Source organism: Pristiophorus japonicus, chromosome 6 (assembly GCF_044704955.1).
Source record: "Pristiophorus japonicus isolate sPriJap1 chromosome 6, sPriJap1.hap1, whole genome shotgun sequence".
Taxonomy (NCBI): Eukaryota; Metazoa; Chordata; class Chondrichthyes; family Pristiophoridae; genus Pristiophorus; species Pristiophorus japonicus.
Genome location: NC_091982.1, coordinates 264657674 through 264683585, shown reverse-complemented (window position 1 = coordinate 264683585; position 25912 = coordinate 264657674). Strand labels below are relative to the sequence as shown.

The following is a 25912-nucleotide window of genomic DNA, read 5'->3' as shown; positions in this document are numbered from 1 at the left end:
TCTTTCTACCCCAGTGGGCTTGCGACTGTTGTTATTGTAGTCACTGCCACCATTCAGTAGATACAAGCAGAGTACATTACTGACCATTGCAAGTCCACTTTCAAACAACACAGCTCCCTCCTTCATTTGCCCAACCAACTAATGGTTCAACTAAGTTATCCAGTAGATTTTATGCTGCAAAATGATGCATTGGCTGTTATTACCGGAATGGAAACTTTCCATACAGGCCCTAGCCCTGGAACGGCACACTTTGAACATCTCACTGCCGTGGCACCATGTTGGTTTCCATGAAATACTCCGATCAGACATCGGGCTATGGGCATTTATTAGCCCTGAATATTCAGAGGAAGCTGAAGCTATCTGTACTAATGTTAGTTCAGCTCCCTCCCTGAATCAGGCTCTGTAACCACTCATAGCGCTCATTAAGAAAACAAAAATATAGCTCAGGTTAACAGAAAAACCAAAAGAATGTTAAAATCTGTCACAATTCTTAACAAATATTTGATTTTTTTGAAAGCTGTACTAATGATGAGACTTCCCCCTAACAAAAAATAGTGAAGGTGGAATTTTTGCACCAGATATTCATTCTAAAAAAGAACAATTACACTAAAAGTGTACAGAATGTGTGTTTGTCCATATATTGTGCACAGAACCAGGAATACTTTAAAAGTTGCAAAGGAACACTCAGTGCTAAGGTTAATTGAACACATTACAATTTACAATTGGGTGACATTCCATGAACACAATCACAAGTTCAACAGAGATTTGGAGAGCCTTGGTGCAAATAAAATATTGCAGAGTCTTTTTGTAAAAGCATCTTGGTGTCATAACATTCTCCTGGAACTACGCAGGTAACTTCCAAAGCACCTCTAAAAAAGCAATTAAAATTCTCATGGATAAGTAACTGCATCAAAACTCACAATTTTCCTCAGAAACTTCATATTCTTGAGCGTGTTGTGCAGGTTGCCGCTTGATGGAAGCGATCTGACAACAATCTTGCCATGGAGTCAGTCTCGTTCTGTCTACAGCTGGAGGAGTCTGACACAGATTGTGCTGTGCAAAGCAAGTGGGTCAAGGACTCTCTTTTCCTGTGTAAATTAGCAAACACAACTTTGCTGTTCAATGTGACACGACACAGCTGTAGACCCAGATTTAAGATAATCTTGTCGTTTGGTTTGTGGATTGGAAGGAAGCTTTCTCCCGTTACATTTATAAGAGCGAAGTATTGCATTAAAATGGGAGGTGCTTATTGAAAGTATGATTTTAAAAGTGTGGTTATCTTTTATATTCAAAAGGTTATCCTTTAGGGATTAGGTTTTGCAAATAGTTTGTCTGATGATAATTCTTTTCTATTACTCTGCTGAATAAACTGGAATAGCTCTCAATTACTGTGATAAATGCTACAGTAAACACTTACCATTGTATGTAAACAAAAAATCTGTATTGTCAGCACGGAATGCTCAGATTAGCTCATTAAATGTTAATTGGGACCCAAGAGACAGAAATGGAAACATTCAGCGCTTTTCCATTCCTGATTTTCCACTGCAGCTTGGATTTCGGTAAGGAAACTAATTGAGCAGCTCTAGCATATTTGTGTTGCGTGCTTTTACACTGCATTATTGCCACTGGGTCCTGAAGCAGAATCTCATCCAGATATCTGCACAGCAAGTGTAAAATTGCTGGGATTTATCAAGTTCTTCACACTCTCTGATAAAGGGAACCTCCTAGTAACTTCAGAGAGTTCAGGAAGTTTTATATTTGCTTGGAGCCGCTGAACAAGACCTATAATTAACGAATCCGGAAGCACTCGTACTGGTCTTGTGCGTATACTTATACCATTTTTCCTGTCAAACATACCTCAAATAAAGTTCAAAATTCCATGCTTCACCATTAATGTCTTTAAGAAAAACAAACTCATCGGTACATTTAGATCTGTCATTCCGTAGCTTTCAGGCAGATTGGTTGCACAGATGACACTGAAGCATGCTGGGGTTGGCTACACAGAATGTTTGCCAGGACGCACAAGTTTCAATCTGTCACCAAGGTTAGTTCTTTAGTTCAGCAGAGAAATATACTTCTAGGAAATGTCATGAACTCAAGACTCAAGAGTTCTCAGAAGGAGACAGCCTCAAATGGAAAACACTGTGTGAACACTCCAAATGTAAAGGGAGAAAGCTTCCTTTACAAACCAAGCAAAAGGATTATTTTAAATCTGGGTCGACAATTGTGTGTCACGATGAACAGCGAAGATTTGTTTGCTGATTTGCACAGGAACAGGGAGTCCATGACCCACTTGCTCTTCGACACACACTAATATGTCATTTGAATAATTTCCTTCTGAATGTTCGAATTGTTTTTGTTTTTATTTCCAGTGCAAAGTAAAAAAGCCAAAAAGCTTTCCAAAAATATTTGGAGTGATTTCCCACAAACAGAAAATATATGACTAACCAATAGTCTGTTTTTATTGGTGTTGGTCCAGGGAGCTTGATTGGCCAGGACCACTGAGATAATTGAAACAAAAACAGAAAATGCTAGAAGCACTCAGTAGGCCAGGCACAGCACGTGTGGAGAGAAGTGACAAGTTAACATTTCAGGCACTGCCCTGCATCAGAATCCCTGGATTTCAGCAATTGCAGTCCTTTGTTTTTTTTCCACTGAGAGAATGACCTGCTTTTCTTTAAATAACATTATAGGGCCTTTTAGGTCGCCAGCTTCACGACCTGCGTGAAAGATGGCACCTTCGACAACGCATCGCTCCTTCCATGCTGCACTGATGTTTCAGCCGAGAAGCACATCTATATTGGGGCTTGAACTCACAACCTTCCGACACTTGGATTAAGTAAACCAAACTGACATTATAATGGTGCATAAAATTGTCAAATGTCAATGATACTATCAGTTAGTATCACAAATCAAAGAAGTCACCACAAGGGGCCCTCGCTTTGCTCGTTCTGTATGTGCATCTTAGTACACAGCAGCACCATTTTGTTTCCTTAACTGCTCCGATCAACTTCGGGGAGGTTGGCCACGCAGTATAATAAAAGTACTATTACACAACTTAAAGTGGCAATTACTGTACTTCAGTGATGATAAAGGGCCTATTTACTGTTCATAATGAGGAGATCATTATTGTAATCTACGCTGCTTATACTGGTGTGTTCAAATTACAGAACCAGGCATTCAAAAAAATATTATCCAGTTTGCACATGCTTCCATAGAAATGAATGCAGAGTAAAGTGCTACTTTGACCCTTCTATATTGGCTTTCAGTGGGGTGTTTGCACCATTGGTTCTGAAGTGCAAGCCCTGCACAGCAAGCAGCAACTCCCTGCCAGACTTGTCAGATCAGCTCTCTGGAAACTCGTGTTCTTTCTAAACAAGTCGGCTTGGCGGCTGGATTAAGAAATACTGGCAGCTGACTGCACAAGGTCTGCACTCCAGGAACTGGCAGTGCTACACGCCAATAACATGCATTTAAAAGATACTTTAAAGCACGCTACCCAACACAAGAATACTCAATAGCAGCAAAAGACCTGCCATCAAATACAAGACAAACCCGAAGGGTTAAAATCACACCATTGCCGCATGAAGACATAAAAATAAAAACTGAACTCATTTCTCGAGTCCCAAACCTACTGCTACGAACTCTTGCCTACTGAACCAAATGGATAAAAAGGAAAAACTGGAACACTGAAATAAAAACAGAAAATGATGAAAATATGTAGGTGGTCAGTTAGCAGCTGTGAGATAGGGTGTGCATCCTTCATCGATCAAATGGATATAAAAAAAAGGGAGAGAGAAAGGGAGAAAATAGGAAGTAAATTGAACAGTGGCTGGTAACAGTATCAGCAAGGAATCGATTGGGAGGAATTACAGAGCCTGACAGTCTGAGATTGCAGGATTAACATTAGTACCTACATCCATTAACTCGGTTATTCAAGACCTTAAATTGCTGGTTTAGCAATTTTTCCCAGCCATTTCCTAAAGATGTTCTCAATACAATAGAATCATAGAACAGGGCAGCCAATTTTCACATAGCAAGGTCGTGCAAACAGCAATGGGATATATGACTCAATAATTTATTGATGTTGGTTGAGGGATAAATATTGGCCAGAGCACTGAGGAGAACACATAGGGTCATAGGGGTCAAGTTTCGGCCTGAGTTGCTCCAATTTTTTTTAGAAGCAACTGGTTTAGAATGGAGTATCTTAGAAATTGCAATTCTCAGCATTTAGTTTGCTCCAGTTCTAGTCAGTTAGAACAGTTTCATTTTGTAACAGACTTTTTTTTTCCAAAAGGTGGCGTGTCCGGCCACTTACGCCCGTTTTGAAAGTTTAGGCAGCGAAAGCTTACTCCAAACTAACAGAATGGAGTAAGTCTAGATTTTTGTATGCTCAGAAAAACCTTGCCTACACTTTAGAAATCAGGCGTAGGGATGGGTTTGGGGGGGGGAGGGGGGGGGGGGAGGGAAGTAATTACATTTTACAAGCTTTCAACAGTCCTACTTATACAAATAAAGAGCCATCCTGAATAAAAAATGATAACCAAAGCAAATACATGATATTGAATATTCCACCTGTGTGAAGCAGCAGCAGCCTTCGAGCTGCGGTGCTTCAGGCAGGCCTTCCTTCCATGTCGGAGACAGGGGCGGTGTCAGTGGCTCGACAGCAGCCGAAGACACAGCAAGCAGCCTTGGAGCTGCGAGGGAGGCTGAGGCCATTCGGCCAGTGACAGGGAGAGGCAGCCAGATAGCCAGTTTGAAACTTACATTTGTAATTGCAGAATGGGTGCTGCATTGTCAACACCACGGATTATGCAATGGTTCGCCAGCAATTCACTGCATAGGAGAAAATTGATTAGAGCTCACCGCACCAGGAACGTCATAGCCCGTAGGCTGATGGGCAGGAGACCTTACCCACGTCGGCAATATCGAGCCAGGCGCTCATACCTGGACATGAGCGAGGCTGATTGTGTCAAAAGGCTGCGTTTCCGCAGAGAAGTTGTCGTTGAGATCTGTGATATGCTGAGCGCAGATTTTCAGCCCAGAAGCAGAATGCCAACTGCCTTGTCTGTTGAAGTGAAGGTAACAGCTGCACTTGCCTTCTATTCCTCGGGATCGTTTCAGGCTACAACTGGAGATGTGTGCGCCATCACTCAACGTGCAATACATGCCTGCGTTTACTAGGTCACGGCTGCACTGTACGGGCGGAGGAATGACTTCATCAATTTCCCAATGACCGCACAAGCGATCCATGAGGGGACTGTGGGCTTCTTCAGGATTGCTGACTTCCCAAAGGTACAGGGCTGCATTGATTGTACCCACATCGCCTTGCGAGCACCTGTGGAGGATTCCGAGCAGTACAGGAATAGAAAAGGTTTCCACCCCATCAATGTGCAGTTCGTGTGTGACGACAAGCAGCGCATCATGTCAGTCGATGCGAGATACCCTGGCAGCACCCACGATGCGTTCATCCTATGCGACAGCGTTATATCTCACATGTTTGAGCAACAGCCAGAAGGGCAGAGCTGGCTACTGGGAGACAAAGAGTACGGCCTGACCACCTGGCTCATGACGCCCCTACGCGTGACACGGACAGAAGCTGACCGTCAATACAACATGGCTCACATTGCGACGCACAGCATAATTGAGAGGACCATTGGCATATTGAAACAACGATTCCGATGCCTGGACCATTCCGGAGGCCACTTGCAATACTCTCCTCAGATTGTAGGTCACTTCACTGTTGTGTGCTGCATGCTCCATAACTTAGCCATCATGAGGCAACAGGAGCTGGTAGTGGAACCAGAAGACCCACGTGAGAGTCCAGTGCCTGATGATAGTATTTTGGAAGAGCAGGATGTGGATGATGACGACGATCAGGAAAACATGCAAGTGCCTGATGCCGGAGCACGAGGTCGGAGGAGGGCCGTCCATCGCGCTCCTTTAACGATTGCTCGAGCCTTGCGCCAGCAGCTCATCCGTGAACGCTTCAATTACTGATGCCTGAGGGCTCTGCGACCACTGTTGTGCATGGACATGTTTATTCTTTGTAGTTGTTCCTACGTTGTGTTGTGTTAATGGAAGATGAATCAGTTTTAATAAAAAATATTTTATTGAAAAGTTAACGTCACTGTAATAAAATATTTGTTGTATCAAACTTCACTTTTTAATGTGACTCTTGAAGATCACTTAAAAACTTTAAGATCACTTATAAACTTGTAAAGTTACAGAACAATTTCAATGTGAAAAATCTTACACTCTGTTAAGATCACTTAGACTTCAGGATCACTTTTTAGGTGCAAAATTAAATAAGATACAAAATGTGAGAGCAGTTACACTATAAGATCACTTAAAAACCATAAGATCCCTTATAAGTTGTAAAGTTACAAAACTTACAAAACAATTTCAATTTGAAAAACGCTACTACAGCTACATCAAGAACAAGAACAAAAGCAGCAAAGAAAGGCTGCAACCATGTCTCATCCATATCTCAGTGAATGTTCACTTCTTCATGGGGGTGTCATTTGATTGGCCGGACTGTGTGCCCTTATTGCAGCAGCTATCTCCATGAGGGCCTGTGCCGTAATTTGCATGCCCTCCCTGACGGCCTGCCATCGATTGCACTCCCTCGGACATTCCCTCCCTAAGTTCCCGTGTCATTACTGCTATTTCTCCCGTCAGGACCGTCACCTCTTCACCCACTGCACTGACGCTGCCGATGAGTGATCGGGTCAGCTCATTGGTCTCATACCCAATGCCACAACCTGAGCCGCATCTGTTGCACGCTGCATCTCAGGAGAGCACATCTCCAATCTCCTTCTCCTCTGCCTGGGTCTGCCTCGCGCACCACTACACGGGGAGGTGCGGGCAGGGACGGTGGGACACTTGGTGTTCCAAACGGCAGTACTAGAGAGAGAGGCGCGGGCTGGGACGGTGGGACACTCGGTGTTCCAAACAGCACCACTACACGGGGAGGCGTGGGCTGAGACGGTGGGACACTCGGTGCTCCAGACGGCAGTACTAGAGAGAGAGGCACGGGCTGGGACGGTGGGATGCTCAGTGCTCCAGACGGCAGTACTAGAGAGAGGGGCGCGGGCTGGGACGGTGGGGTGCTAGGTGTTCCAGACAACAGCACTCGAGTGCGAGCCGTGGGCTGGGACGGTGGGTGAATGGGTGTAAACTGCTCCATTATATCACCAGCACCACTGGGACCTGCAACGTCGGAATCAAAACCATAGAAGGTGGAACCAGAACCTATTGCAAGGGATTGAAACTCTGATGCCCCTTAATGGGGGCTCATAAACATTAATTTGGAAGCTCTCCCCGTAGACATTTCAGTCATCGCCGCCATCATCCAGTCTGGATCGTCCGCATCTGGTTGCACTGGTTCATCATCATCATCATCATCATCATGTTCTACAAAATACATCAGAACAGTCAAATGTTTAACAGCAAGGGAGGGGGCCGGATGGGTGGCATGAGTACTCTCACACATAGCAGGCCAGGCAGCAGGTTGATTTAAAAGGCCACGATGCATTTTCAGGACTTACCCTCTTCCTCGCGTGCGGGCCCAGCTTGTGCTGTACTGATTGCTTTTCTCCATGTCCGACTCATCATAGCAGCTACCCTCTGTTCCAAGGGTGTCAGTGGATGCAGATTGGGCATGCCTGCTCCTGATCGAGTTGCTTCCCTTTTGTTGTGGGCCAATTTCTTCTGCAAAGAGTAAAATAACTTTTTACAGAGTGCGTCTTTCTGCAGGGTGGGACATACAGATAGTCACATTACAATTACGATTACATTAAAAAATGAAAATATTACTTACACTAACTACTTGACCAAGGTCGTGCCATTTCTTTTTACACTGGCTTCCAGATCTCATGGTATGCACCACTGCGCAGTAATCTTCTGCAACTTGCTTCCAGTGTTTCTTCATTTCTTTAGGTGGCACTTTTATGCGACCTCTGTCGCTGGTATCTAGCTCCTGCCATCTCTGCTCAATGACGTTGACTAATATCGCCACTTCCTCATGCAAGAAAAGTTTTGTTCTTGGTGGACGTTGTTCCATTGCTGTATTGATTTGACACTCTTATTTTTCAAAGCACACAGTCCTTATTTTGCATGCACCTATGCAGCACTGTTCTGGAAGTTTAGCAGTGAAAAGCAGCACTCACTGATTTCAGCAGGTGATTTATTCAACAGTGCTGCTAAAAGCACTCCTTCAGACACCAAAAAATCACCAAAATTCAATCCCAAGCCTTTCCAGAGGTCCACGAGACAAATCAGCACTTTACTTTAAGTTCCTTTAAAAATGGCCGAGTGCCAATGTTTCTGGGCTACTGCGCGTGTGCGCGCTCCAACGCGCAGGCGCAGGGCTGCCGGCACGACGTTCCCTCATTTGACTTAGCCCCGCCCCCTCCACTTGCAGAATCAGCGCGACTCTGTGGCTCCGCCCCCCCGCTGCTGTCTGCGCGCAGCGTCGAGCTCCGAGGGACCTGCAGGGAGCCCGAGAATTACGAGGTAGATTTTTGTTGCTTTTAGGCGCGAAAAACCAGCGTCCATGTCGGGGCTGCACTGTTCTAGGCGCAGCCCGAAACTTGACCCCACAGAATGATACAGCAGAGTGAAGCCATTTGGCCCATCATGCCTGTGCCTGCTCTTTGAAAGAGCTATCAAATTAATCCCAATCCCCTGCTCTTTCCCCAAACCCTGATCTTTTTCTTTTCAAGTATATCTCAAATTCCCTTTTGATAGTTACAATTGAATCTGCTTCCACCACCCTTTCAGGCAGTGTATTCCAAGATCACAACTCAAAAAAATTATCATCTCCCCTCTGGTTCTTTTGCCACTCTCAGTTTAAGTAAAAATCAACTGAAATACACAGACAAAACAGAAAACAATATACAACAATGCAACATAAACTGCTTTTACATTGTAGCCCGGATTAAGGAGAACTACCTGAGTCACTCCCCTGTATGTAGTTTGTAACATTCAGCTGGTCTTGCTACAGGTCGACTACACTGTGGGTGTTCAATGCCATGATGTCACTCCGAAAACAATGGTAAAGTTTGTGCATGCTGGCATTATGAGGGAACTTCAAAATGTCACGATCGAAAGAATCTACTGACACAGCAACATGTTCACTAACCCAGTAAGACTAGCACTAGCCTGGATGGCCAAATGAAAAACAGATGGTCCCCACCACCGGTCTAAACCAAATCTGGTACTTTCACGCTGCTATCCAGCTGGCTCTGGGAGCCTACACTATGGGAGCTATTGGTCAAAGAGCATGATGAAAGCAGCTGACGTGGACTTGAATACTGCCACCTCTGGAGCCAGTGCCCAAATCAAATCCAGACAAGTGGCATTGATGTCTACTCTCTGATAGTTATAAGGGTCCTAAGTAAAATGACTTCTGACAGCTTCAATTCAGTGAAAGATATTTGCACTGAGCTTTAAAAAAGTTGAATAAAAATGATTTATTTACTTAGTACTAACATATTCACCTTTGATGAACAGAAAATCCTCCCTCCAAAAAATCTCCATTTCTTTAACCAAATTAAAAAGTACACTCATGGCAATATTCTCTTCTGTAAAGACCAAAGGTTCATGAAAGCACCTTCATGGACCATCAGTCCAAACCATAAGTGCCAGTATGGATTCAGATTTGAATTCCTATTAGGCATCCTACTGAGTTAAAGGCCTTCTGATATTACTTTAAACTAAGTCTGTAAGAATGGCCTTAAGGGGTATAATAAGTCAAGCCAAAGATTGCTGGATCTCTCCTCTCTTAAGCACACGGCAAATGCAGGACCTTCCTCCACAGACAAAGAAGCAGGCTGTGTGCTTTGCCCGAGGGAAGTAAAGTATACCTTTTTTATTCTAACATAATTGTATCTGTTGTAACTAAGTAGTTCGTAGGATAGCTGACGGCTGCTGATAGATGTGTATGTGTGTGTGTGTTTAATAAACTATTCCAAATTGTTTTTAAAAAGTAGGTTTTGCTGTCAATTTAATGCCAGAGATTTAGAAATCTTACAAGATGTCAGCATATACTTAGGGGTAGAGTTTCCGCTTTGGCACAATTGGAAAATTGTGGTGAAAATGCGCTTGAAATTGTTACAATTCAAAGGTACACTAAAACTCACTTGCATAATCGCCAACATAAAATCTTCCATGAGCCAGCGCAATCGGGCAGCGTAATAGAACAGAATTGTTTAGGTTTTTATCTTTCCATCTAAAAAGAATTCCTTGATGTATTCAAGAGAGATAACCTGGTGCAATTTTATCAATATAACTAAAAATGGGTTTAGCAGCAAAAAAATCACTGAAAATAACTTTTTTAAAAACTGCACTGAACCATTTAATAGTTTCATTGTGTACACTAGTCAGAATTAGAAAATTAAATATTTTTTGATACAAAAAAACTTTTTAAACGTGCCTGCGTGCCTAAAAAAATTAGCGCAATTTGAAGAACGTGCCCGAGCCAAAGCTGGGGGTGTGGTCAGTTTTATGGGTGAGGTAATCATCCGGGCAAATTGAATCTGAAACCAGTGTAATAGATCGCAGAAAACACGAACACAAGTGGTTTTGGGGGAAACTCACTTACATTTAAAATTCACTGATCTTTTGCGCTAGTTTGGCCGATTCTGCCCAAATTGCGCTGATATTACTGGCGGAAACAAGACCCCTTGGACTGTATGTAAAAGTGGGATCACAAATAAACTCCAAAATGCGAGCATCAATGGTCAAACTATTATAAAAAGAATACTAGATTAACTTATTCTGAAAAAGTGCCCCAAACTGAAAAGTATAACCCATCTCTTTTTTTCAGATGTTAGTGTATTTCCAGCATTTTGTAATTTATTTTGCTGTTTTTTCTTATTGTTGTTTCTATTGGATTTGTTCAAGACTTCTATCCCCACATTTTCCAAGTGGATAAGTACAGTATGATGATGCCACAGATCATTGCTAATGAATTTTCCAGAACACATCTTTCTGCGCAATATACAGTAATTCAAATACTTAATCGCAAGAGATAGACTACAGAGATCTTTTTTTAAAACTTAAGCAACATCCCTGCACTTTCTAAATGTACAGCTATAATGTAGCTTAAATCAAAACTAGACAATTTACTGTTCAGTTAGCTGTTGCTGAAGTATTACATTATCAGTCATGTCATGCAGTAAACCTTCAACTTGTACATCACCCTTTAAGTATGACACAGCAATTCTATTGCACTTAGTGTGCTCACTGTATAACAAGCAACATCTGCCTTATTGAAAATAAAACAAACACTATTTACTATAAATAATAGCAGTAGAATCCATCAATAGTATTCATACAACTATTTAAAATTATTTCAAATACTGTCTGTCATATATAAACCATGCTATCTCCCAATACCACCTCAGAAAGAACACCTAAATATGACCCCTACTACCACCAACCTCCAAACTACCTTTCAACATTGCTCTGACAAAAGCACTTTGGCCCCAATGTATTAATTGCACAAATATATAAATGTCTTTCATAGTGGGAGATGAGAGAAGTGGCGAGGCAAAAGACATGCTCTAGTTTTAGAATTATGTCCCGAGGATCTGATCCATGTCCGAATTGGACTTGTTGTATGGTTACATTTACACAACAGTAGTTGCCTGGCAGTTAATTATTTAATGGCAAACGGTTTTAAATAAGCATTCAAGAACCAAAAATGGAGTAGAAATACCTTGTTGTTTCAAGCTAGGTGCTCATTGATTGAGTCTATGGTTGATGGCAGATCAGCCTGAATCAGGAATGAAATGTCAGGTCTCCACAGGGATGTGCCACAATCCCATATTAAGACGGTTTTATGCAAACTGCAAGGACATTTGTCATAAATTATATCTGAGACGCAAGAGAAATTATATGAAGCATTTGCCCATAAAGTGTCTTGCCACCTCAATTACTTCTTTCTTGCTTTGTCGATTGTTGAGAAACTTTTAAAAATCTGCCAGCGACACCAGCATGTCAAAAACAATGACATTGTTGATTTTCACTGCTAATGTTTAGGAGAAGGCATAGAGCTGGAATTTACAAATGAATAATCTGACGGACCTGCCTTCTCCAAAATCAGAATCCTGTAGGTTTTTGCTTCAATCTCCTGAATGTTTGTTATCAGGTTGCAGGACACGGATTTCCTTACAATGGTACTCTAGTGACCGCCCGGGGCAGCTGAGATCATTATCCTTCAGATAAAGCACCATGAGACCAGACTACCACAAAAAACAGCCATCGATAAACCAATGCTGATTAGCAGCAGCAAGTCACCACTGATTCCAACCCATGTAATTTAGTCGTGTTCATGTCTGCATAAATGGGCTAGAAGGAAAATAAAAGTATTCACTGGTTACTGACAGAATAATTGACAGACATCATTCTGTACATGTACAGAACATGGCAGGTTACATCAATTGTAACGACAGCCAAAGAATCAGATCAGATTACTGCCTTAAATTCACGTACATCTATCCATTATCCAACATTCCACTGCCTCCAAAAGTTAGTGATGGGATAAATAACATGAATGAAACACAGTACAGAACTAACACAAAGTGCCTCAACTTTATTGCAGTCATGTAATGAATTAAATATTTTCAAACTCAATGCCTGGGCGAGGGATGTTCCAATGAATATTAAAAGCAGTTTTTTTTAATGTAGTGTAATACTCTCTTACCACAAACTACAAGATAACACACTCAGGTTACTTATGGGACTTCACTAGGCATCAACATAACTGAAAATTAGAGATTTCAGGATTACCGAATTCCCAGTTGTGTGTGTTCAGAAAGTTCCATCAATAATATTTTTAAAAATGTAATGTTTTCGATGGCACAACCCTCACTATCAATATCTGAAGGCAATTTTCCCTTATAGCTACTCGAGAAACCATAACACTCTCGACAGTACGCCCCACTGTAATATATATTTTATACAGAAGTATATTGTAACAGACTATTTCATAGCTTCTCCACCAACAAAAGAATCATGTAAAAGACGTCCTTAGAATAGCAAATGGCCTCTAAAAGCCTGCTATAAAAGGTGCGGGAAATAATTCTGCATAATGTCTGGATTCATTTACAGTCTCAGCAGGAATCTAACTCAAACACACATATACAATCAAGCTGTTCCTACTTTAAGGATCAAATAAGGCAAATTATCTATTCACTGTGAAGAGGAGTTAACTGTTCATAGTGAGCACACTAACCTCAGTTTGAAATCTTGCACCATCAATATGTCTCAGAAGCAACAAGTAAAAAGAGGCGTGACGAAAGCAAAAGGTTTCACCCACACATTCACAAGGTGACACCAGGAACAGGTTCAACGTGACTACAGGAATTGAAACATCAGTCTGTCAAATGAAACCCAACATGAGCCTTATATTGGAAATCAATCACTATTGGATTTCCGCTGAAGCTTCCAACACAGGTATTTAAAATGATTTTTTGTTTGAAAGGCAGCCTATTCGTCTGGTTATTTACCACAGCGTGCATCTATGTTTTCTCAGTTTAATATGGTAAATATATAAAGAGCTAATGTAGAAGAGAGGTTATATAACATACAACAATCCAAGTGCATTGTTTTTCATTTATTCTAAAATTTCTCCAATCACATAATTAAAAAATTATAGCTCGGCAAAATTATAATTTTAGGTTCCACTTTGTGAAACGGTCTTTTTAAATCAGGGGAAATCATGCTTCCACATTTTTTCATTTCAAATCCTAAATTCTCATTTATTGTCAGTGAGACTTTGTTTATTGCAAGAAAAGAAAGCAAAAGCCATTTGGTTTGTGTCTAGAATGATGACTGCCCATTGGCAAGTGAAGAAAACTTTGAGTTGAGCTGCTGACCACTCACTAAATGAATTTAGTAAATGCACATTTGCTATCAACAAGGCTAATCAAGTACTAAACACTGATACCCACTTCTCCTCTGACCTGTGCTTCCCCATCCTCACTCAATCCGGCCCTCTACATAAACTCCCTAACCCATACCCACAGACACCGAGTTGACCTCGTCATCTCTGGGGGACTCTCTGCCCCTCAAGATTTTAATCATTAATAAGGCTCTCGACAGTTTCCTTGTCTCCCTTACCATGCACATTGCCTTACCTCCTCCCACTCCACTCCACTCAGTATCTCCCCAAACTCCGTCACTAATTCAAACTCAAACCTCTAAGTTACTCTTTGTCTCTCCTGCAAGATATCACTGCTGCTGTGGACTTGCTTAACTATTCCCTTCCCCGTGTCCACATTTCCCACCCCTGCCATGCCCCTCGGTACAGTTCCCATCTTCGCTGCTTCAGGTCAGAGGACCGTAAACTTGAGCGTGCCTGGCAGATATCCGATCTGGTCATTAGATCTGTCTCGTCCATATCAAATATCACTGCATCTCACTCACCCAAAATTGATTCCTTCTCCAGGATGATCTGGATTTTGTTGCCTCCATCTGTGCATCTTTTTCTGCTGCTACCTTCCATCCTCTCCCCCCTTGCTCCTCATCTTCCCCCAGAGCCCAACCATTCTAGCCCTGTTTCCCCCATTACCATGCAGTTACTCCCAAGTTATTATTGTTCTGGGTAGATCGTGATGGTATCAGATTGGAAATCAAAACACATAATTTCAATCTTGTAGAACTGACTGTACGGCAAATAAAAGCCAAGGAATAAACTGGATTTTTTTTTGTTGCAGGTAATCCTTAAATCTTAAGACAAAGGCATTGGTAATTAGTTTATACCAGCGGCATTGTTATATATACCTTCCGAAAAAGACAAAACACAAACACTTCACCACTGAGATATAACAGACTTACCTTTTTATTGAACAGAAGCCCGCTACATTATGGTGAGTGAACACAACCATGACACAGACCAAGATGGCCATAAATCGATGAAACCCACATTTTAAAGCAGTAAGATCAACTGAGACATTTTCTGAGGGCTGTTTGGCAATTCAGATGAACATAGTTTCCTTCGGAGGAGTGGTAAGTTGATATTTAAAAATTAACATTGCGTTTACTGCCACCTAGTGCAGGGAATGCTGACTCAGCTGATGCATTCATAATAAATGCACAAGGCCACAGAAGCTGAAAGTGGACTGAACGTCGATCTAAATAGGACAAACTAGGGCAATTGGATAGCTGTAATGGATTTTTATTGTTCTTAACTGCCAAAGTTTTGACAAACGAGTTTTAATGCATACAACAGCAATAGAGGGAAATACAGCAAGTCAAAACTAATTTAACAACTCACATTTATGTAGCATCAATCAATATCAGACAAAAATACATCAGGCTTTTCCAAATGCACTGCACACTGCAGTATTAAGCGGAGGGCAGAGGGAAATTTCTCAGCCAGGGTGCACACTTCCAATCGCTTATCTAGCAATGTGTACATGACAGCAGTGAGCTGGGCTGTGATGCCCCCTCCCCACCAGACTGAGTAGACTGGCATTCAATGTCAGTTTACAATTGAAAAATAGCCACGTGAGCAAAGTATTAGAGGGCTGCGAGCATCCACTGCTCTCAGGGGAGGTGATGTAAAAGAGATTAGTATATTAAAAGAAAAATAGATTTGCTTTCATCAATTATTGGGGGGAAAAATTATACTTTTGACATTGGATACATCATCAAACTCTAATCTGGTATTTTAGCAATAATATACACACAGCACAGGGAATTAATTAATTGTAGGGCGAGGCCAGGATTTGAGCTATCCCAACTCCCAGCATGTCCTCAATCTTCCTGCTGCACATGCAAGTAAAATATTGCTCTCCAAAAATGTATTTGAATAGGAGATAACTAGTAAGGTGTTTCCTTTTAAAAATAACCAGTTATTAAAACAAGGAACACAGCCTGTCTTACCAAAATGTCCTCAATCATCTACACAAGTGTTTATGAAGAATACAAATGGCAAAGAACAAGTGCAGATTATTGATCACGGCAACAGGACTAAGGTATTACAAAAGGTTTAGCTACAAGCAATGCAAGATCATTCTCTCCATCAGCAAGAACCAGCTTAGAATCTTTCCTGACTTCTACATTGAAAAACATTTTACCAACACTTACATTTCCTAATCTTACTGGAAATTTACAGGGTTTTCATTGGAGCGTGATTCACATGCAAGTTAGAAAACCAAAAAAGGACAATTCATTGAAGGGTTAATTCACTAAACCCCCCCCCCCCCCCACAGCTGAATTAAGCAGATACTAGGGCTCCTGGTAACAAGTTGAAGAACAATGGCAGGTCAACAATTCTGCAGTGTTATCCTCTCCTACCCAAGCACAGGCTTGAAACGGTTAACAACAAATCCAAGCTCCCCTTTTTTTGGCAGAGCAACGTCAATCTGTTGCCAAGAGTATAGTGTTGTTTGGCACGTGGCAAGCTAGTTCTGCTGCAACTGGGAGGGGCAGCCAAACTTCTAGCAGAGATAACAGGTAAAGTTAATCTGAGTGACTCAGTATCAGCAGCAGGATCTTCCTATTGCCTAATTTGTGATTTCATGACCTTACTCGACGATGTCAGGTGAGCTGAGCACTGTGCTCTGCTCTGATGACATTTGATCTTCTGATAAAATAGGACATGCTGGCAGTCGGTGGGGCAGCGCAGCCTCCAGATATGGTGAGTATTAGTTGCCTTTTCATAGCTTGTTCATTTCGGTCAAATTTTGTTTATTGTTAATATTTAGTGGTTTGTGTTTTCGAGGCCCCACCCAGTCCCTGTGGAATACTCTTAAAGATACCACATGTTCCAGTTCTGAATCCTACAAGAGATGCTTATTGCTTAAAAGGTACAATCCACTTAGAATAGCTCAGAGTAGTAAAGACACAAATTTGCATGTATATCTGACTTTTCACATTTTCAGGACATCGTAAAGCATTTCAAAGCCATGAATTACTTCTAAAGTGTAGTCACTGTTGTTATACATGAAAATACAGCACTCAATTTATGTACAGCAAGGTCCCACAAACAGCTATGAGATAAACAACCAGTTAATTTGCTCTGATGGTTTTGATTGAGAGTTAAATATTGGCCAGGACATCAAGAGAACTCCCGTGCTCTAACTCAATTAGTCCCATGGGATCTTTTATATCCACCTGAACAGACAGAGCCTCAGTTTAACATCTCATTCAAAACTGAAGTCAATGGGAATCAGGGGGAAAACCCTCCACTGGCTGCAGTCATACCCAGCACAAAGGAAGCTGGTTGTGGTTGTTGGAGGTCAATCATCCCAGCTCCAGGACATCGCTGCAGGAGTTCCTCAGAGTAGTGTTTTAGGCCCAACCATCTTCAGCTGCTTCATCAATGACCTTCCCTCCATCATGAGGTCAGAAATGAGGATGTTCACTGATCTATGACTGCACAGTGTTCAGTTCCATTCGCAACTCATCAGAAAATGAAGAAGTCCATGCCCACATGCAGTAAGACCTGGATAACATTCAGGTTTGGGCTGGTAAGTGGCAAGTAACATTCGCGCCACACAAGTGCCAGGCAATGACCATCTCCAACAAGCGAGAGTCTAACCACCTCCCCATGATATTCAACGGCATTACCATCGCCGAATCCCCCACCATCAACATCCTGAGGGGCACCACTGACCAGAAACTGGACCAGCCACATAAATACTCTTGCAACAAGTGCGGGTCAGAGGCTGGGTATTCTGCGGCGAGTGTCTCACCTCCTGACTTCCCAAAGCCCTTCCACCATCTCCAAGGCACAAGTCAGGAGTGTGATGGAATACTCTCCACTTGCCTGGATGAGTGCAGCTCCAATAACACTCAAGAAGCTCGACACCATCCAGGACAAAGCAGCCCGCTTGATTGGCACCCATCTTCAACATTCACTCCCTCCTCACAGTGGTTGTAGTGTGTACCCACGGTTTCTTCGGCAGCATCTCCCAAACCCGCAATCTCTACCACCTAGAAGGACAATGGAAGCAAGCGCATGGGAGCACCATCACCTGCAAGTTCCCCTCCAAGTTACACACCACCCGGACTTGGAAATATATCGCTCTTACTTCATCGTCATTGGGTCAAAATCCTGGAACTCCCTCCCTAACAGCACTGTGGGAGTACCTTCACCACAAGGACTGCAGCGGTTCAAGGTGGCGGCTTACCACCACCTCCTCAAGGGCAATTAGGGATGGGCAATAAATGCCGGCCTTACCAGCGACGCCCACCTCCCGGAATTAATTTTTTAAAAAAGATAGCACCACCTACAATGCAGCACTCCCTCAGTAGTGCTCTGAAGTATCAGCTTAGATTAGGTGCTCAAATCCCAGTGTAAGGCTTGAACCTTCTGAGTCAGAGGTAAAAGTGTGAGCACCGAGTCAAACTGCCATCATAATGTAATTACCATTATAACCAAAAAAAATCAACAATTCTTTGATCCCCAGCCTGTACCGAGTTAGAAACATAGAAAATAGGTGCAGGACTAGGGCATTCAGCCCTTCGAGCCTGCACCACCATTCACTATGATCAAGGCTGATCATGCAACTTCAGTACCCCATATCCTGGGAACAAATAAAGAAAAAGTCTCTGCATCTTGCAGTAGCCAGTTTTAATACTGTTGGTGCTGTACCCAGCTTCTGTGACCAACAAGAAATAATCTAATAATAATCCATCATATACTAACTGCTTCAATTCTGCCCCGACTAATATTACAAAGATAGTGTTATTTCTTCTCATTTATGGTCGTCAGAATCCCTGAGGTACTCTGTAAAGGTAATTTTGTACGTTTTGTTAATTTTCTTTATTTTTTCTCGTATTTATTTGTTCACTTGTTGGATAAACTCTCTGGTTATTAAGTTCTAAAGTAAAGCATTGCATTTTTCCATATGAAATGTTGCACCTTCTTCCAATTCGTCTCATTTAGAAGTACACTTTCCATTTTGATATTAGCTTTTAGTATGTTTATATAGTATGGTGCTGCCTCTATCCTCCTCCAGCCCTACTTCAAACCATCGAAACACCAGCAACATTGTATGATGAGGGGATCCGTCATCATGGTCAGCTCGAGCAACAGGAACATCCATTTATGTCAGCAGAAGAAAACATGACTAATCAATAACGAGCAGCTCTAACAGGGCATGTGATGGCAATAGGCAAGCAACATCCACATTTTGGATGGAGAGCAGGCATGTCTCATTATGTGAGTCAACATTCGCAGGAATCACTCTGAAGTCAAAGTATCGCTCGCAACTGTTGGGCAAAAATCTAGAAACTGCACCAAGATGTGCTGTGACTGATAGATTTAAACCAGAATTTTGAACTTTGGTCAAAGATAAAGACATCAAAGTTTTGCACTGAATGATGGTAGTTGTTTGTTAAGTAAATATACCATGTATTGTGTCGAATGTGTTTTCCACGAAAATTAGTGCACTAAAACGGTGTCACCATAGACACACCTGAGGCAAGTCAGCGATTTCCATTGAAAAACATCGATTTATGCAACAAGTTTGTATACAATTTGATGTGAGTCAGGTAAGCCCCTAATTGTGTAATCATTGGAATCCCTACATGGAAACAAGGAGCACCAGCTGTAAGTGTTCATAAAATAAAAAACAAAAAGGGAGGTTAGAAAACATAGAAAACATAGAAAATAGGTGCAGGAGTAGGCCATTCGGCCCTTCTAGCCTGCACCGCCATTCAATGAGTTCATGGCTGAACATGCAACTTCAGTACCCCATTCCTGCTTTCTCACCATACCCCTTGATTCCCCTAGTAGTAAGGACTTCATCTAACTCCTTTTTGAATATATTTAGTGAATTGGCCTCAACTACCTTCTGTGGTAGAGAATTCCACAGGTTCACCACTCTCTGGGTGAAGAAATTCCTCCTCATCTCGGTCCTAAATGGCTTCCCCCTTATCCTTAGACTGTGTCCCCTGGTTCTGGACTTCCCCAACATTGGGAACATTCTTCCTGCATCTAACCTGTCTAACCCCGTCAGAATTTTAAACGTTTCTATGAGGTCCCCTCTCATTCTTCTGAACTCCAGTGAATACAAGCCCAGTTGATCCAGTCTTTCTTGATAGGTCAGTCCCGCCATCCCGGGAATCAGTCTGGTGAACCTTCGCTGCACTCCCTCAATAGCAAGAATGTTCTTCCTCAGGTTAGGAGACCAAAACTGTACACAATACTCCAGGTGTGGCCTCACCAAGGCCCTGTACAATTGTAGCAACACCTCCCTGCCCTTGTACTCAAATCCCCTCGCTATGAAGGCCAACATGCCATTTGCTTTCTTAACCGCCTGCTGTACCTGCATGCCAACCTTCAATGACTGATGTACCATGACACCCAGGTCTCTTTGCACCTGCCCTTTTCCTAATCTGTCACCATTCAGATAATAGTCTGTCTCTCTGTTTTTACCACCAAAGTGGATAACCTCACATTTATCCACATTATATTTCATCTGCCATGCATTTGCCCACTCACCTAACCTATCCAAGTCGCTCTGCAGCCTCATAGAATCCTCCTTGCAGCTCACACTGCCACCCAACTTAGTGTCATCCGCAAATTTGGAGATACTACATTTAATCCCCTCGTCTAAATCATTAATGTACAGTGTAAACAGCTGGGGCCCCAGCACAGAACCTTGCGGTACCCCACTAGTCACTGCCTGCCATTCTGAAAAGTCCCCATTTACTCCTACTCTTTGCTTCCTGTCTGACAACCAGTTCTCAATCCATGTCAGCACACTACCCCCAATCCCATGTGCTTTAACTTTGCACATTAATCTCTTGTGTGGGACCTTGTCGAAAGCCTTCTGAAAGTCCAAATATACCACATCAACTGGTTCTCCCTTGTCCACTCTACTGGAAACATCCTCAAAAAATTCCAGAAGATTGGTCAAGCATGATTTCCCTTTCACAAATCCATGCTGACTTGGACCTATCATATTACCTCTTTCCAAATGCACTGCGATGACATCCTTAATAATTGATTCCATCATTTTACCCACTACCGATGTCAGGCTGACCGGTCTGTAATTCCCTGTTTTCTCTCTCCCTCCTTTTTTAAAAAGTGGGGTTACATTGGCTACCCTCCACTCCATAGGAACTGATCCAGAGTCAATGGAATGTTGGAAAATGACTGTCAATGCATCCACTATTTCCAAGGCCACTTCCTTAAGTACTCTAAGATGCAGTCCATCAGGCCCTGGGGATTTATCGGCCTTCAATCCCATCAATTTCCCCAACACAATTTCCCGACTAATAAGGATTTCCCTCAGTTCCTCCTCCTTACGAGACCCTCCGACCCCTTTTATATCCGGAAGGTTGTTTGTGTCCTCCTCAGTGAATACCGAACCAAAGTACTTGTTCAATTGGTCCGCCATTTCTTTGTTCCCCGTTATGACTTCCCCTGATTCTGACTGCAGGGGACCTACGTTTGTCTTTACTAACCTTTTTCTCTTTACATATCTATAGAAACTTTTGCAATCCGTCTTAATATTCCCTGCAAGCTTCTTCTCATACTCCATTTTCCCTGCCCTAATCAAACCCTTTGTCCTCCTCTGCTGAGTTCTAAATTTCTCCCAGTCCCCGGGTTCTCTGCTATTTCTGGCCAATTTGTATGCCACTTCCTTGGCTTTAATGCTATCCCTGATTTCCCTTGATAGCCACGGTTGAGCCACCTTCCCTTTTTTATTTTTACGACAGACAGGAATGTACAATTGTTGTAGTTCATCCATGCGGTCTCTAAATGTCTGCCATTGCCCATCCACAGTCAACCCCTTCAGTATCATTCGCCAATCTATCCTAGCCAATTCACGCCTCATACCTTCAAAGTTACCCTTCTTTAAGTTCTGGACCATGGTCTCTGAATTAACTGTTTCATTCTCCATCCTAATGCAGAATTCCACCATATTATGGTCACTCTTCCCCAAGGGGCCTCGCACAACGAGATTGCTAATTAATCCTCTCTCATTACACAACACCCAGTCTAAGATGGCCTCCCCCCTAGTTGGTTCCTCGACATATTGGTCTAAAAAACCATCCCTTATGCACTCCAGGAAATCCTCCTCTACCGTATTGCTTCCAGTTTGGTTAACCCAATCTATGTGCATATTAAAGTCACCCATTATAACTGCTGCACCTTTATTGCACGCACCCCTAATTTCATGTTTGATGCCCTCCCCAACATCACTACTACTGTTTGGAGGTCTGTACACAACTCCCACTAACGTTTTTTGTCCTTTGGTATTCTGCAGCTCTACCCATATAGATTCCACATCATCCAAGCTAATGTCCTTCCGAACTATTGCCTTAATTTGCTCCTTAACCAGCAATGCTACCCCACCTCCTTTTCCTTTTATTCTATCTTTCCTGAATGTTGAATACCCCTGGATGTTGAGTTCCCAGCCCTGATCATCCTGGAGCCACGTCTCCGTAATCCCAATCACATCATATTTGTTAACATCTATTTGCACAGTTAATTCATCCACTTTATTGCGGATACTCCTTGCATTAAGACACAAAGCCTTCAGGCTTGTTCTTTTAACACCCTTTGTCCTTTTAGAATTTTGCTGTACAGTGGCCCTTTTTGTTCTCTGCCCTCCACTTTTCCTCATCTCCTTTCTGTCTTTTGCTTTTGCCTCCTTTTTGTTTCCCTCTGTCTCCCTGCATTGGTTCCCATCCCCCTGCCATATCAGTTTAAATCCTCCCCAACAGCACTAGCAAACACTCCCCCTAGGACATTGGTTCCGGTCCTGCCCAGGTGCAGACCGTCCGGTTTGTACTGGTCCCACCTCCCCCAGAACCGGTTCCAATGCCCCAGGAATTTGAATCCCTCCCTGTTGCACCACTGCTCAAGCCACGCTATCCTGCGATTCCTACTCTGACTATCACGTGGCACTGGTAGCAATCCCGAGATTACTACTTTTGAGGTCCTACTTTTTAATTTAGCTCCTAGCTCCTTAAATTCGTTTCGTAGGACCTCATCCCTCTTTTTACCTATGTCGTTGGTACCAATGTGCACCACGACAACTGGCTGTTCTCCCTCCCTTTTTAGAATGTCCTGCACCCGCTCCGAGACATCCTTGACCCTTGCACCAGGGAGGCAACATACCATCCTGGAGTCTCGGTTGCGACCGCAGAAATGCCTATCTATTCCCCTCACCATTGAATCCCCAATCACTATTGCTCTCCCACTCTTTTTCCTGCCCTCCTGTGCAGCAGAGCCAGCCACGGTGCCATGAACTTGGCTGCTGCTGCCCTCCCCTGATGAGTCATCCCCCTCAACAGTACCTTAGACTGTGTTACCTTTGTTACCTCTAGACTTTACTATTCCAACGCACTCCTGGTTGGCCTCCCATCTTCCACTCTCCATAAACTTAAGGTCATCCAAAACTCTGCTGTCTGTATCCCAACTCACACCAAGTCCCATTCATCCATCACCTCTGTGTTTGCTGACCTACATTGGCTCCCGGTTAAGTAATGCCTCGATTTAAAAATTCTCATCCTCCTTTCAAATCCCTCCATGGCCTTGTTCCTCCCTATCTATGTAACCTCCTCCACCCCTACAACCCTCCGAGATATCTACGCTCCTCCAATTCTGGTCTCTTGCGCAACCTCGATTTTAATCGCTCCACCTTTGGTGGTTGTGCTTTCATCTGCCTAGGCCCTAAGCTCGGGAATTCCCTTCCTAAACCCCTCCTCCTCGCTAACTCTCTTTCCTCCTTTTAAGATGCTCCTTAAGAAAGACTTACTTTTATAAACATTATAAGCTTAAAACCTATTTCCAATGCCCTAATATCTCCTTATGTGGCTTGGTGTCAAATTTTGTTTGATAACATACCTGTGAAGCGCCTTGGGATGTTTTACTATGTTAAAGGTGCTATATAAATGCAAGTTGTTGCTGTTAATGGCCAAAGGCGAGTTGGAGATTGCTTGCTGGATGACAAGGAAGAGATGTGGCAGTTCCTTACAAGGTCAAAGGCCAAAGAAATTGATTGATGAAGGATTGAGGGCGGAGCTCTCACCCTGGGCAATGGTGGAGTGCTCGACATTAATGGGCCAAGGCATGAAGGGGCAGGGGAAAATCAGCCAGGCTTTTGCTCCTGGCCACTATCTAGTGACTCTAAATGGAAAATGCACTTGTGCCGATGTCAGGTGATGACAACATCATCATGTTTGGTTCTGATGCCTCCCACGGTTTAACAACCAACCAACATCCATTGTCTAGATGACAGCCACTTGGGTATTGAGAAGGCAGCTGGTGTCCATGGAACCATACCCCAAACATGAATCTGCACCTTCATGAAAGGAGGGGAGAATATTGGCAGGGTGCAAATCCTCATACAACTGCAGTTTTACTGTTTTGTATGCATCGCGATATAAGGACTCTATGGCTGCCAATTCCTGCTTCCATTGTGCATTCTAACCCTCATTACCCTGTCACCCTGCTGTACAGTCACAGAACCTCTTCAGTCACTATCTAATCCTGGATTACCATAGGACCAGGTGGCTTGAAAGTGCCCCGCCTAAAATCATTAGTCAATTAATAAACAGCTTAAAAAAAAGTCCATTGTACAGGTAAATACACCATTAAGGAGTTATTCTCTTGTAATCACTGAGACAGATGATGAATTCATATGAAACCATTAGATATATTTGAGCTGACATTAAAATCCTACAGCAATGTTTTTTTAAAACACGGATACATTGGGGGGGCAGGAAAGAATGAGAAGACGTTGTCTGGTCTGAGGTTTACAAGGTAAGCCTCACCTTTGTCACGAGCTTCTGAAATATAATATTCTCTGCCTTTTATCAGGCACTTAACTTTTAAATATGCATTCGAGAAGGCTAAACACTTTGGAACCAGTAAAATACCTGGCTGCCAAGGACTATTTCATATACTGAAGGTACAGTGAATAATTTTGGATTCCGAGCACCACATTGTAAAGCTAGTGGGAACTGAGCAGTAAGCTGGAGTGTTCTGCCCCCACAGCAGTGCAGCTGTGGCTCAGTAGGTAGCACTCTCACCTGAGTCAGAAGGTTGTGGGTTCAAGTTCCGCTCCAGAGACTTGAGCACATAATCGTGTCTGACACTCCATTGCAGTACTGAGGAAGGACTGTTCAGTCAGCGGTGCCGTCTTTCGGATGAGGCATTAAGCCAAGGCCCCGTCAGGTCGGAGTGCCAATATTTATCCCTCAACGAACATCACTAAAAAAGAGACACAATCTGGTCATTATCTCATTGCTGTTTGTGGGACCACGCTGTGTGCAAATTGGCTGCTGAGTTTCCTAAATTACAACAATGGCTACACTTCAAAAAGTACTTCATTGGCAGTAAAACGTTTTGGGACATCCGGTGGCTGTGAAAGTGCAACATAAATGCAAGTCTTTCTTTTTCAGATAGTTATTCGACAGCATGTGAACAGATAATGTGATAAAATAGATTACAAACTCCTCATTCATAAACATTTTTTGTTTTTTTATAGAAACCAAATATTGTGCAGTGGTAAATGTGTTTTACTTGTGAGGTAGACTTTATAAATCAGGAGTAATTCTTGCTCCGTAATCATCAGGGTTTTCTCATTCCAACAAATCAGTTCCTTTTCTCATGTTCCTTCACTGACATAACTCTCTAGCAACCTCTAGGGTACTGCAACCACACACAGATTAGCCCGTTATAACTTTGGCTAGCAGCATTAACACATGTCGTCAGAATTTATAATGGAACCATCTGAAGAGCATGCAATTCACCAGCAATTGTCAGATTGTGCACCATGTCACTATTATACCAGGTCCTGAAGACAAAATCCAGGCATGTGATTGGATTTACATGGGTAGATTGAGTGCAGCTGCCCCAGGTGACTTGACAGGCTGTCTGTGAGGAATGAGGGCAAAATGTTTCTTTGGAAAATTTCTTTTTTTATCA

At 42.7% G+C, this 25912-nt stretch overlaps 1 protein-coding gene across 1 annotated transcript in view; it reads right to left on the bottom strand.

Moving 5' to 3' along the window:
- tnk2b (tyrosine kinase, non-receptor, 2b) overlaps window positions 1-25191 on the bottom strand; it is a 232674-nt gene extending 207483 nt beyond the window's left edge. The window contains exon 1 of the mRNA XM_070883932.1: window positions 25015-25191. The gene's annotated coding sequence lies outside the window, so the exon portion shown is untranslated. The remainder of the gene's footprint in view (window positions 1-25014) is intronic.
- Window positions 25192-25912: the final 721 nt, after the last annotated feature.